The following is a 14560-nucleotide window of genomic DNA, read 5'->3' on the forward strand; positions in this document are numbered from 1 at the left end:
TTAGGTTACAAGTCCGACTCTCTAAACATTAGGCCACTACTGCCCTAAAGGTTAGAGACTGGAGTGGGTGATGGTGAATAACTGATCGCCCCTCATTGTCTGCCCTGCGGAGAACATCACCAGCCCCACTCCCGATCCAGTGTCCAGCCAGCCATCACCCCACTGTACGTAGCAATTGTCGGAGCCCATCACAGACAGAGAGCCAAAGCATGCCACAATGCTTGGGCCAGATCAAAGTACTGAGCCAACCATCGTCCCCAAGCCTTACAAGAAGTCTGACCAGTTGAGTGAGTCGGCAGCCTCTGAATCCTGGACTTAACATTGGTCCTCCAAGCCATCTGCTCCACCTCCCTTGTCTCCACTGTGGCCCGTCATCCCACTGGCTCCGGCTTGGTCCGTCGTCAACCTGCCTCCACCACGGGATTCAACTCCTCCAGTTTTGCCTTGTCCCTCCATCCCTCTGGCTCAGTCAAATGTACATTCTGTTATGTTCTGGTTTGGTTTGGTTTAGTGTTCTGTTCCTGTCGTGCCTGCTTTTGCTTGTTAGTTTACTTGTTTCACACCTGTTCTGTTTCAGTTAATCTATTTGTCTATTTAAGCCCTGTGTTTCCTCCCATTCCTGGTCCAGTATTGCAGCTATGCAGTTGCATGTGATTTCGATTCCTGTCTCCTTGTACTAGAGGTCTTCACGTGTCCACTTAGATCCGAAAACCAGTGGTCCGACCTGAGACCAGAGCGGGTTCAGGTCCAAAACACCGGGGGAGCTGGTTCTCCTCTGGCTAAACATTTTCAATAAAGGCTATGCTCCACTTCATTTTTTATGCCCTTCCCTCACTATCTTCCCTAACTGATTCTGCTGTACATTGATTACGTTCCACGAGTGCCCACTACTGGCGGAACCATCACGATGGCCTGATTACAAATTTGTTTGATGCAGCATTACATATGAACATAGGTATGCCTGGGCTGTTTTAAATATAAAAAAAAAACAATAATATATCATAGAGTTGATTGTGGTGGTGGTAATTTGAACACAATCTGTGGTGATGTCACAGTCGTGTTGCATTGTGGTATATGGAGCTGCCTGAAGTGTACATATGAAGTAGACTCGCTCCCTCTGTCAAAATCAAGGGGTTAAGGGTCTGTCCATATAAACTTCCCTCATCCACCTCACGAAGTAGAATGCACTTCAAAATAACAGCAATGATTCCTTTGAGGGGAAGTGCTAAGGGAAGTTTTCGAGTATGTGTCTAAAAGTGAAGTGGAACGCAGCCTATGCCAGTTTGAACATTAACAACAAGTGTCTTTTATGCTTGTCTCTGATGTACTGATGATAATCTAGGGATGTAGATTATGTTACGACACTCAGTATGTGTCTTCGGCACAATGCTTTGAAGGGACTCAAAAAGTTTCAGGACAACCTATCTTGTGGTCAAAAAATATGAACATTCAAATACTACTAATAGCTTGTAATTAATTTTGTAAAATCATAAGGAAACAGGTCTTGATAGATTTTTTAAATCATACCTGAGAACAAAGATACCAGTTATGCCATGATCAAACCTGCAGTCCACCATTTCGAATTTCTTTGAAAACATACTGCAACTTGACCAATTTTGTGATGATAACCAAACCGTTAGCATTAATGCATTTGATGACGTGATGCCAAACTGAACCTGAGGCTGTCTCTGCAAACATGTCCCTGCTGGGCCCATGCTGGCTTTTTGTGGGCACAGTGGGCTAGGGCCACACCAAACCTAAACAGGCCCAGTGCAGGCTTGCCCAGGCTAGGCCCACAGCTTTGGGCTCACCGCAGGCTCTCTGTGAGCAGGCCACACTATGGGACTGCCCACATTAATCCTACGATGGTCCAGTGTGGGCCAGCCCGTTCGGGCCCAGAGCAACTTTTGCATCCTTTGGGCCCATGCAGGTTTTGTGTAGGCAGCCCTGTAATGCAACTAGGAGAATACAAACAACATTGACTGGCCATTATTTAGCCACTCAATTGAAGTGGAATGGCACAAACCAAAAGGGGTGTAACCTGGTTTGCCATCCGCCATAAAATGTTATTAGAAGAAGAAGAAGGGAGTTAGCTATAACAAGCAGCAGTAGCCAGCATGGCTCACCTGATTACTAAGTACTGAGACGGGACGTTTTGCTAAAGCTCTGCGTGGGTTCATGATCGACTTTGTCGTGTTTGGAGTCTACGGCGGTTGACATAAACTGGTTTGTGACTGGATTAAGATGATTTCTGGGTTAATCGATGAAGACGAAATGGAGTCAGATGACTGGAATTTAATAAGTAGTGGGAAAGGACAAGAAAAAAGAAAGAGTGGGCAAAATGAAGGGAGTTGGGTAGATAGCCAAACCAGTAAAAGGGGATTAGAAGGAAACAGCTCAGATGAAGATAATAGGGTTGTACGTAAAAAGGTCGTAAGAGAGGAATATAAAGTAATTCTTAAATTCAGAAAGGAAGATGAACAGGTTAATCTAAGTCCAATAGCATTGTCTAGAGAGTTGAAGAAAAAGTTAGGAGAAGTGGATACGGCTAAGATTTTGAGAGATGGAAGCCTGTTAGTAATATGTAAAACAGAAGAACAAAAAAACAAAGCACTAAAAATTGATAATGTTTGCAAGAAAAAAGTGAATGAAAGGAAGATGTTGGGTGAGAGACGAATGAAACAGGGAGTGATAACAGGCATTCCAATTGAAGAAGATCTAGAAAGGCTCAAACAAAGTATTTCTGGAGGTGAAGTGAGTACAATAAAAAGGTAAAAAAAAAACAATGAATGGGGAAAGTGTTGATAGTTTATCAGTTCTTTTGGAGTTTCAGGATTCAGTGCTTCGAGAAAGAGTCAAAATTGGATATATGAGCTTTGCAGTGAGGCCATATATTCCTCCCTCACTCTGCTGTTATAGATGTCAGAGATATGGACATATACAGTAGCAGCGGTGTGCAAAGGAAAACAAAGATACCCTAAGTGTGGAGGTGATCATAGAATTGAAAACTGTGAAGAGAAGGTACAAGACAAGTGCTGTAATTGCGGGGGGCAACATAGGGTAACATACAGTGGATGTAATGTAAGGAAGAGAGCTGTGGAAATTGAACAAGTGAAAAATGGTCAAGAGTTTAAAGGTTTTATAAAAGGGGTTAAAAAGAAACCAGAAATCATATGCATTCAGGAAACCTGGCTTAAACCAGTTTTAGATTTTAGTATTAAAGGTTATGATAGTATACGCAGGGATAGAGAGGAAGATATTGGGGGAGGGTGTATAATATTTGTAAAACAAGGAATACAATATAAGGTTTTAGGGAAAGGAAAGGAGTTGGAATTTATAATAATAGAAGTATTGGAAAAAAAAGGAAATGTTAAAATTATAAATTTTTATAATCCATGTAAAAGATTATCACTAGAGGTATTGGATGAATTGATTGTACATGTAGAAGGGAAAATCATATGTTGCAGAGATTTTAATGCTCATAGCACGTTATGGGACAATTGTAATGATGGGAATGGAATAGTGATTGAAGAATTAATGGAGATTAAGGATTTAGTATGTTTAAATGATGGAAGGGGAACAAGGATTAATGTAAGAACAGGAACAGAAGCAGCTATTGATCTTACACTTGTTTCAAATTCACTGGCGGGTATATGCTTATGGGAGGTGTTTAGAGAAACGACTATAGGGAGTGATCATTAGATATATTTTACAAAATAATTCATGGAATGAATGCTATAGTTTTATGTTTCAGTTCCTTAAAATAACTAATTTGTGGGAGACAATTAAAAAATAAATAAATAAAAGGAAAAAAAAAAAGAGGAAAAAAAAAGAAAAAAACAAAATTTGGGGAAGGAAGTCAATTTTTGATCCACACTCCATTCCAGTTGGTGGTGGAAATACACCATTTTGTTGTTTGTCAACCGCCAATAAAATTTCAAGAAGAAGAAGAAGCATGGCTCACCTGCTGAACACATTGTGCTGTGTCCTCGTTGGGAAATGTCATTTCAAGGCCAGTCTAAAGTAAGGTTTTTTTAAAGTAAAAAAGTTTTTTTTTTTTTTTTTAAAGTAGGAAGAGTCTGGAGTTTAAGAGCTCTGGCGTGTTTTCATTACGAGAGGTTGGATTATTCATTTGCTATCAGTCAACATCAGCTACGGAGAGTGTTTGGACATTGATGTACTACAGATAAGACTTTCGCACACATCAACTTTCACACGACGAAATCCTACAGTCTTACATTGCTTTTTTTTTTTTTACTTTTGTGTATTTACATTTTTGGCTATATGTAGCCGTATTAACTTGAACTGAATGTTTTCTATTTTGTATTTAATAAATTGATTTAAAATCCTTTTGATTACTGTACATTTTTGACAATACAGACATTAGTTATGTGGTGATTGCATCCATTTCAGATGTATAATAAGTGTTTTTCCCAAGGACTTAAGTTATAGTAGCTGGAAAGTATTTAAAGTGAAACTGATGTATTGTTGTAGATTAATAGTGCGGGCCCTGTGTGGGCATAGTGAGGGCTTCCTGGGGGCTAAGTGAGGGCCAGTGCTAAGGGGCCAACGTTTTGCAAATGAGCAAATTCTCAGGGGCCCTGAACGTTTTGCCAATGAGCAAATTCTCAGGGGCCCTAAGTCTAGCCCTAAGTGGGCCCGTAAAAGGGCCAGTGCAGGCTTGTTTGCAGGGTGTGTCTCTGCAACACTTTGACATATTGACCCCAAACTTTCTGTTTCATTGTCACCTCATACTGACTTACCCTGCAATGCTTCTAATTTTGCCTCTGTTGTGCTTGGCCCTGATAACTGCAGCTTGCAGCTATATTTATGATTGGTTTTCTTCTGTTTAACTGGGGGTTATATCACTGCATGGCTGCACGGATGGGAGTTCTTGCAAAACCATAATGCCAATCTACACTGTATGCTAATTACCTTTGACGGTAGCAGTCCTGACTAAAATAAGTAGTTTTCTTAGCACATATGGGAAATGAAATTGAGAAATGAACCTGTCATATTCTGAGGTGTCAAACGCACACAACAACTGTGTAGTAGAGCACTTCTTGTGCAGACTCACAAAATCTAATTGAAACTAGAATGGATTTCCCACAGGTAAAGAGACATTTTCCCCACAGGAAGCCATCCTCTTGTTCTGGTAATCTGCATGAATAAAACAGAATGATATAATCACGTGACTCTGTATGTAACTAGCCATAGCCCAGTGCTGGCACAGAGAAAGGTCACTGTTAAAAAGTTCACATGCAAATATATGTATGACTTGAACTTTCACACAATAGCAGACAACAAAAAAGAATCGTAACAATGATTAACCTGTCACCATATGGACCTTGGGCCCGTTCTTCGTACATCGCTAACTCAGTTAGCTGGATTTGATTGTTGATGATTTGGCATGATCTTGGATCATTTGGTTCTTCGAAGCTCATCCCGGAGTTGCTGTCATAGCAACAGGTCCGTAAGCTTAAACCTGCTCGGGAGCAGGCTTATTTCATGTAAACAGGATTAGATTGCATCTTTTTAAGCAGAATTGATACTTAAAATCTGTCCCAGCCACCGCTACTTTATTACAAGAGTACCGTACTAATCCAGGGACAATAATTAAAAATAATAATCATTTAAAAATTAATTTAAAGATAATATAATAATGTCGTGTAGCCTTTAATATTATAGACGCAGCCGGTTTTACTCACTGCGAGATTTATTAGTCATAAAATAATCACTTCATAATTGTATTAGAGTATTACACACATGCTATACAGATAATGTAGAGTCGTGCATTAATTTGAGTGCTGACAGATATTATGGGAGTGGCATGATGGAGCGCAGGAGATGCAGATAACTTGATCTTGACCCTTAAGAAACTTTAATTAATGCTGTCATGTAACAAATCTGTTCAAATATAAAATTAAATGAATTGCTAATTACTACATTGAAATAAAAATGTAAAGCCTGTACAAATATTAGAAATCGTGAATATAAATAATTGGGAATCATGAAAAAAAATTGAAGCAAAATAAAAAAAGTGCACATTTCATTTATCTATTATAACATTTATGTAGTTTTGTTTTCCTTATAAAAGTCCAGAAATTTTTTAAAGTTTTTTGTCAGGTGTCTTTTTTAATGAAATTGTCATTACGTTGCTGTCTTGCTGCCAGCCAATCGCTGCACTGCTGATCGTGGTTTCGAGTATCGATACATAGCCCGAACGCGCAATTATCTCAGATAACTCAATCCAGTCATGCTAATCATCAACAACAGGTGCATTTGAAGAACCGAATTAGCCAGATCCTGATTAGCGCGATGATATCATCTTGGATGTGACATTTCATCTCGGATGTAATAAGCGACGTACGAAGAACGGGCCCCTTGTTTCTGTTCTCATGTTTTGTTTCGTGACCTAGCTTTCCTTAGTTCCCTTGATTAGTGCATTCAGTTCACCTGTGTTCAGTTAATTAAGTCATTAGTTCCTCTCCTGTGTTTGTATAAATTCTCCTTGTTCAGTTCTCTCAGTTGCTGGTTATTGTATTTGTGTATGCTGTTTGTGTTTCCCTGTGTTTTGAATGGAACGTCATCATCTTGGATTATTATTAAATGTTATATTGGATTACCGTCGTCTTTGTGCACCTTCCGTCCACGAGCGTGAAGCAGCGTGGTTCGCCGCGTTTGTTTCCCCGAGTTTTTCTTTTTTGTCATGGACGATCCTGCTGTCCTCGTCCTCCTGCTGGAGCTGGAGGATTGCTTTCTCGACGACCACATGAGAGACTTCGTGGACCTCGCTAACTTAAAGGGGGGGTACAATGCTGTTTCATGCATTCAGAGTTGTTTACACTGTTAAAGAGACAAACGCACACATCGACCAGAGCGAGAGCAAGAGCGCACCCAACAACGTGCTTCATTCAGCAGCGCAGCACGGGACTCGCTCTGGAAGAATGTCTCTAAAGAAGTGTGTTTTTGGTTGTAAGGGAAAGATAACTTTGTTCAGCTACCTAAAGAACCCAATGTTATGTAAACAGTGGATGCAGTTCATTTGTCCGGAGCAGCAACGCAGTTTCACAAGCGTGTTTGTTGACGAATGTTTTATAAACAAGGCCCAGTTCGATGCTGGATTAGCACATCGTTTGATACTGAAGGATGGAGCGGTCCCAGCTCTAAAAGATCCCGGTCATGATTCAGAACTGCAGACGGTAAGTGAAACTGCATCAAATGTCTGTGTTTTGTTGGCAATCCGAGCTCAAGGCAAGTGCTCGTCAATCTTTAGCTCCGCCCACGGTGCGCCTCCAGGAGCTCGGCTTTTTCCGGAGAGAATCGTAAAGCTGTATCTTTCTTTTATAAATATGATCAAACTAAAAACTTTTTGGAGATATGAAGGATGCAGTACTACTCTATAGGTACTCAAGATTAACATGAGATTGGGTGAAACTGTGTGTGTTATGTCCCCTTTAACACACTACCCGGACAACTGCCTCACCACGTTCTATCGTGTGGGATTAAACACCGCCACACGAGCTCAGTTGTCCGGGGATGGTCTGCGAGACAGCCTCGCCACCTTCGTGGAGTGGGTGCTGGCGAGCTGTAACTCACGGCTGACTGTTTACTATGCTGATGAGGATCTCGCCAGCCCCACTCCGGACCCTGAGACCAGCCAACCACCACCCCTCTGCATGGAGCATCAGCCAGAGTCCACTGCAGATGGAGAGCCAGAGCCCGCAGTGACGACGAGCCATCGCTAAAAGTTCTCTCAGTTGCCAGTTATTGTATTTTTGTATGCTACTTGTGTTTCCCTATTTTTTGAATGGATTGTCATCATCTTGGATTATTATTAAGTGTTATATTGGATTACCTTCATCTTTGTGCACCTTCCTTACACAAGAGCATGAAATAACCTCCTTCTACAATTCTATATAAAAAAAGCCATTAACAGGGTAGTTCATCCAAAAATTAAGACTCAACATGTAACAAATCAGAATGCACACCTTTGTAAAAAAGAAGTGCCCTTCATTGTATTGAATGTGTATTTTATTTCAAATTCTAAAAATATCATTAAAAAAAAATGATTTGCAGGTTGGTATATTAATGGGGGAAAAGTCACTTAAGTGTCTTTTAGTCTTTAAGCCACTTTACAGTTTTTTGCGTTTGCTTAGGCACAATTTAAAAAACAAGGCTAATTTTGTCAAAACACTACACATAATTCACACATCCACACACACAAGCATCAGAATATCTCAGATCTTTTGTAAAACGAAGCACTTAATTCAAAACTACAATAATTTAACAAAACCCAATTTTGGTACCATATGGCACAAATATGGTTCATACAGTTGGATTCTCTTTTAAACACTTAGACACTGCTGTGCACAATCGTAAACACTTGTAACATTTCTATTTTTGATACAGTATTTTTTTTTTTAGATATTGTTAAAGTACATTAATATATTGACTAAACACAACACATGAAGCAAGTACTGCACATTCATGAAAATATTTATTTCTCACCACATTGTAAAATCCTTCAGTACATCATTGCAATTAGGCTGCATTTTGCACTGAAAATCAGAACATATTCCAAATACAATATACAGTAGTACATAAACTTTTGTGGAGATGAGAAAAAACACCTTAGCATCATCTCTTCGTATAGCTGGATATGGCCACTTCATCCATATCACGGTCAATGTCCTCCCTCGCAAGACAGCGAGAGAAGAATCTTCTCGAATGGCAAATCCATCCTTACACAGACTCTGCATCTGTTAGGTCACAGGCCTCCTCCATAGCTTGAATGAGGGGTATAACATAGGGTAGGAGATCATAAACCTTCCACTGCCATGCAGAAGGGAAAAAGGAAAGGAAGGGAGAGTGTTGTGGAAAGTACTGGGATAATGGAACCAGACACCTAGTCTGTCCAATACTTAGTCTGTCTAAAAACATGAGCATGTGGTCGATGTTGTAAGGACCTATTTTGGCATGCCGTTGGAGGACCCCATTCTGCGTGACTGCAGCATATATTGTGACGTTACCACCACGTTGACCCGGGGCATTCAAAAGAGCTCTGTGGCCAAAGATGTTTCTCCCTATTCCTCTTCCTGCACCACTGCCTTTCATTTTTGTTGAAGACAAAAATTCACCTGTTACATTTTTATAGTGCCTACACCTTGATTGTTGAGTTTACAGTTAAGCACCTTAGTGTCTGCACACCTGATGGCTGTGTTTGATCAATTGGTTCATATGTGTTGTATTTTGGAAAGCAGTGCCTTAAAATGGCAAAGAAGTGACATCATGTTAGATTTCTGTGTCTAATGTAGAGAAGTGTGTTTAGTAACTTGCAAAACAATGTGTGTAATGTTTTGCAAAAAGTGGGAGGCTGAGAATGTGCTTATAGTTATGCAGATTTGGGCTGAGGTTTTGCTCTTTGAGTGTAAGGTTTCACTAACTGCGTGTTATTTTTTTATTTTAGTGTGTAAGCAATCGTAAAAAACTGTAAATTAAAAATATTATAGTTTAAATCTACTGTACTGAGAAGCATTTATGGTAAACTAAAATATACTTACTGTAATGTTATTTTTAGTGATCTCTTACTAGCTAAGTCTGACATCATTAGTGCCGATATGAATAACAATCTTACTGAATTTACGTTTAGCATTAGCCAGCACTTTTAAATTTGCCAAGATGTCAGGCGCTCTGGATCCCAGTAAGCATTGGACTATGCTGGCTGGTGTCTCTATTTTCATTGAGTGGGAAGAACCTGTTTAATGTTTTAATCGGAGCGGAAGAGTGGTGTTTTGTCCCGCAACTATGCCGCCTTACAGTCACCTAGTTGCCCTGCTGCGGAGGCTCTGCAACCGGAACTGAACAGTGTACGGGACTCGCTAAGCTAGTCTCATCCAAAGCCGGATCAAAGGCCCTTACATTCTTATAATCCTCAATTAAAGTTTGGACGCGTGTCTCTAATTCTGAAATCTTCTCTGTCAGCCTAACTATTTCCCTGCATTTATCACATGTGAATCCCTCGCTGCTGATAGAGAAAGCTACACTGGCAAGCAAGTGAAAATAACAGGAGAAGCCATTACTCACCATCTTTGTTGAATGATTCCGACTTACCACAGTTGTTTTATGAACTTGTGAATAGTGGCGTGAAAGAGAAAAGAAACGATAGGCGCGAATGACAAGCTAACAGACTTGCGGAAAGCGAACAATGTCAAATTAATATGTTAGATAATATCAGAAGCATGGTGATAATTAAGTTATATTTTAGCAGTTTAAACAACAGAGAGTGATAGTAAGATTCCAAACAGAAAAAAACAAAGCTACACTGAGTTACAATCGCAAACCACTCAGCAGCACGGCAGACAGGAACCGGCTTTCAAGAATATGCCTGTAGGTTTGATCCTTGTATTTACTTTTGCGGTAAGGCTTGGCTGAGGTAAGAATGTGTTTAGAGGGCTGTGTTAAGTGTTTTGAGAGCAATTACATTACTTTGCAGAAATGTGTCAAATCGGTTGAGAAAAACTGTAAAACCACTGACAGATGGAGTGAATAATCATTATATTGTTCCAATGGCACCTGTCAAGGGCTGGGTATATTAGTAGCAAGTGAACAGTCTGTTTTTGAACTTTGTGTGTTGGAAGCAGAAAAAATGGACAAGCAAAAAGATCTGAGTGACTCGGACAAAGGCCAAATAGTGATGGCTAGATGACTGGGTCAGAATATCTCCAAAACAACGAGTCTTGTCTTCCCAGTATGCAGTGGTTAGTACCTGCCAAAAGTGGTGTAAGGAAGGACAACTGGTGAACTGGTGTCAGGGGTGCCCAAGGCTCATCGATGCATGTGGAGAGCGAAGGCTTGACCACCAATCACACAGAAGAGATACTGTAGCTCAAGTTGCTGAAAAACATAGTGCTGGCCTTGATAGAAAGATGTCAGAACACACAGCACATCACATTTGCTGTGTATGCGGCTGCATAGTTTCAGACCATTCGAGTGCCCATAATGACCCCTGTCCACCACTGAAAGTGCCTACATTGAGCACATGAGCATCAGAACAGCACCATGGATCAATGGAAGAAGGTCACCTGGTCTGATGAATCATGTTTTCTTTTATATCAGGTAGACAGCCGGATGTGTGTTTTATTAACCTGGGTAAGAGATGGCAGCAGGATGCACTATAGGAGGAAGGCAGAGGCAGTGTCATGCTCCGCTGGAAAACCTTGGGTCCTGACATTCATGACTTTGACACGTACACCTATCTAAAGCCCGGGACACACCAAGCTGACGGTTGGCCGTCGGGAAATGTCTTGTTTTTGAGCATCGGTCGGCTTTAGTTTTTTCTGTGTTCCACACTGTTGGCTCTAGTCGGACGCCGTCAGATGTTTTTCGGATGATTCTGCATGTTGAATCGGTGAAGATAACTCTGATTGTCTATTCAGCTTAGCGAATGAGCACACAAGAAAAAACGGAACTGACAAAAGCAAACCAATGACAGAGTAAAAAGGGAATGCACAGACACTTGTCATTCTATCTGTTTTTTTTCCTTCTTTATCAGCAAGAGGACGAGCAAGAACTGACAACGCCAGTGCCATTTGCAACTTAGCAGACATGATTGAAAAAAGCTACATGAATCTGTCAGTAATGAGTGCGGCTGGTGTAAACAATGGTAAAAGCAAGCGCTGCTTGCTTTGTATATCCACAGTTCTAGCTCTTTGTCGAACACAGACTACTGCCACCTGCTGGTATGGGAGAGTTATGGTCTCTCACGCAAGCGCAGAGTGTACACGCTAGTTATAGTCTGTCTAGTCCCACATAGCCAGACCTTCAGACTGACAGCAGAAGGTCTGGGAACCTTGGCCATTTTGAATAGCAAAGGACCGCCCAAGAGGCCATATGACTGACAGGTAAAGCAACCAATCACATTTCGTCATATTTAGGGGCGTGTAAATGTCCCCACAATAACAGAACGTGTGTAAAACTCTTGGACGTATTTTAAAGATTGTATGCCGCAAACGTTACATATTTCACATACTTTTGAAAATCCAATGTTTAGTTGACCCTGATAAGCGCTCATTGTCACAGTTGTAAACACAACTGCTTTCTTCTTCCATGAGGGGTTTGGTGTCACGGCATCATTGTTTCCAACGCGACACGCACGTCTACTGGAAATCTTGTATAATTCAACCAATCTGATGCAACAATTTTGCCCCGACGCAGACGATGCGAGACAATGCGAGTGCTAGTTCTATCGGTTTGGTGTGTCTCTACCCTAAAGATTGTTGCATATCACATACACCACTTCATGGCAGTGATGTTCCCTTCATTGATGGTAGTGGCTTCTTTTAGCAGGATAATGCACCCTGCACATTTTTTTACAGGAATGGTTTGAAGAACATGACAAAGAGTTCAGATTGTTGTCTTGGCCTCCAAATTTCCCAAATCTCAATCCAATGGAGCATCTTTGTCGGGGTTCCTCATATCTTGCCTTAGAGGGCCAATGCCTATAGACGGATTATGACGCAGCAGTGCCCTGGGTACGAACCCATCGAAGGCCCCCATCGGTAATTTTTCCTTTTTTTATTAGAAATATTTCCAAACGTGTTAACTATCTCGTTTCTCAACTATGAGTATAATGGGCAATTGGCAAAGTAGCCTAATGTTAGTGTAATCTATTAATTACACATAAAAACCGTGTTTTTACTTGAGTACCAGATATGGGTGTCATGCCATCAAATATTTTTAATACGACTGACTTTGTATTTAATGTGAATTTAATAAAACATTGTAAGTTACTAATTATAACACTTTCATTGTACAGAAAGAGAGCAAAGAACATTTATATTATCAAAGAACATTATAATTGACTTCAGTCTAGCCAGAGTTTAAGCACTCTCAAAAACTCCCATTAAAATCACTGAAGCTGTTTACTCTGTGAAATGAATATCTTACTTACATTCGTATGCACATCTGCACTTTGTTGTTTGTGATGAGAGAATTCGCCATAGAGCAGAATTCAGTCAGCGAGCGCGCACTGAACAAAACACAGGCGTTTCAGCAATGACTCATCTGATCACCTCTGATTATTGAATTAATAAGCTCAACAGAACCATGTGTGATTGGTTATAATGCGCAGTGCTATAAAAATGCGTCTGTCTCTGGCTCAGCGCCAACCAAAGCACGAACACAGATTTGAATTTAGCACTGAACATTCTAATCACACTGGTGTGATCGTATCAAGCATAAAAAAAAGAAGCTGCATTCAAAATCCACTTGGCTCAAAAATCTGAGGGGCCACATGCCCTCTCTGTCTGAATGGACATGTCCATGCGACTGTTGAAATCGCATTCTGGGAGGAGTGGTATTTCGGCAGGGCTCCCCTATGGTCTAGTGCCCTGGGCACGTGCCCGGTAGGCCCGTGCTTTAATCCGTCCCTGCCAATGCCATGCAGAGTTTAGCTCCAACCCTGATCAAACACACCTGAACAAACTAATCAAGGTCTTTAGGATCACTAGAGATGTGTCCCAATGTGAAGTGCACGGACTCCGAAGTGCGCATTTGAAGTGCGATTGCGTCACAGCGTCACGACGTAAGCTGATCCAATTCAGAATGCACCCTCCGAAGACCGCATTCCAAGGCCGATTGCGTCACTGCGGCGCGACGAAGGCTGACGTATTTCGAAAGCGACTTCAAATGCACCCTCGGTTTCCCAGGAAAATGAAGTGTACATCTGATGGACACTTCGCACCCTACCATATCCCAGAATCACTTGCGTGCAGATGACGATGGAATTTATATTTAAAGAACATGGAGGATGACAGTTATGTGGGGGAATTCACATTGAAATGTAAGTATTGGGTTTTCATTTACTCAAATACCTAGCTAAACAAGTGTTAAAAAAAAAAAAAGCCCACAAACAATAAGACAACCACTATATAAGGCAATAGTCTTTCTTTTTGTTGTTTTTGTAGTGCATGTCTACAATACAGTCATGTCTACAAATGTTTTAACCAAACCTTAGCACTTCAGTATTTTGTATGCATGTCCTGCTGTCATATTTTCTAATGTTAAGATTGCAAACCTCTCTTTATATTTTTCATAAGTGTATCAATTTTCTCTTGGTTTAGGACTATTCTGGAGAAAATGAGACTGCTTTTTCAATATATATTTTTAAATGTCACATTGTCAATGAAACAACCTAATTTCTGTAGTTTATTTTTGCGATGTAAGTTCAAAATGAAATGAATAAGTTGTATACATTATTAATTTTTGTAGTGTAATTTATTTGTAAATGTAAATGAGTACTTTCTGTACATTTTGTATTTTTGTTTTGCATATTCACGTGTAAATAAAAGTGAAGTAATTATGTACATTGTGAAGTTTTTTAATGCAGGTTATAATTTTTTCACAAAACATTCTTCTATACGTTCATTTTTAATTTATTTTTTGTCAATTTTGTACACATTTAAACAACTTGTTCTATACATTACTGAAAGTACTTTTTTTACAACTATTTACAACATAGCTTAGGTTTAACATCAGAAAAAAACATCAATTTTGAGCC

This window comes from Sinocyclocheilus anshuiensis, unplaced genomic scaffold (genome assembly GCF_001515605.1).
Source record: "Sinocyclocheilus anshuiensis isolate Anshui unplaced genomic scaffold, SAMN03320099.WGS_v1.1 scaffold1805, whole genome shotgun sequence".
NCBI lineage: Eukaryota > Metazoa > Chordata > Actinopteri > Cypriniformes > Cyprinidae > Sinocyclocheilus > Sinocyclocheilus anshuiensis.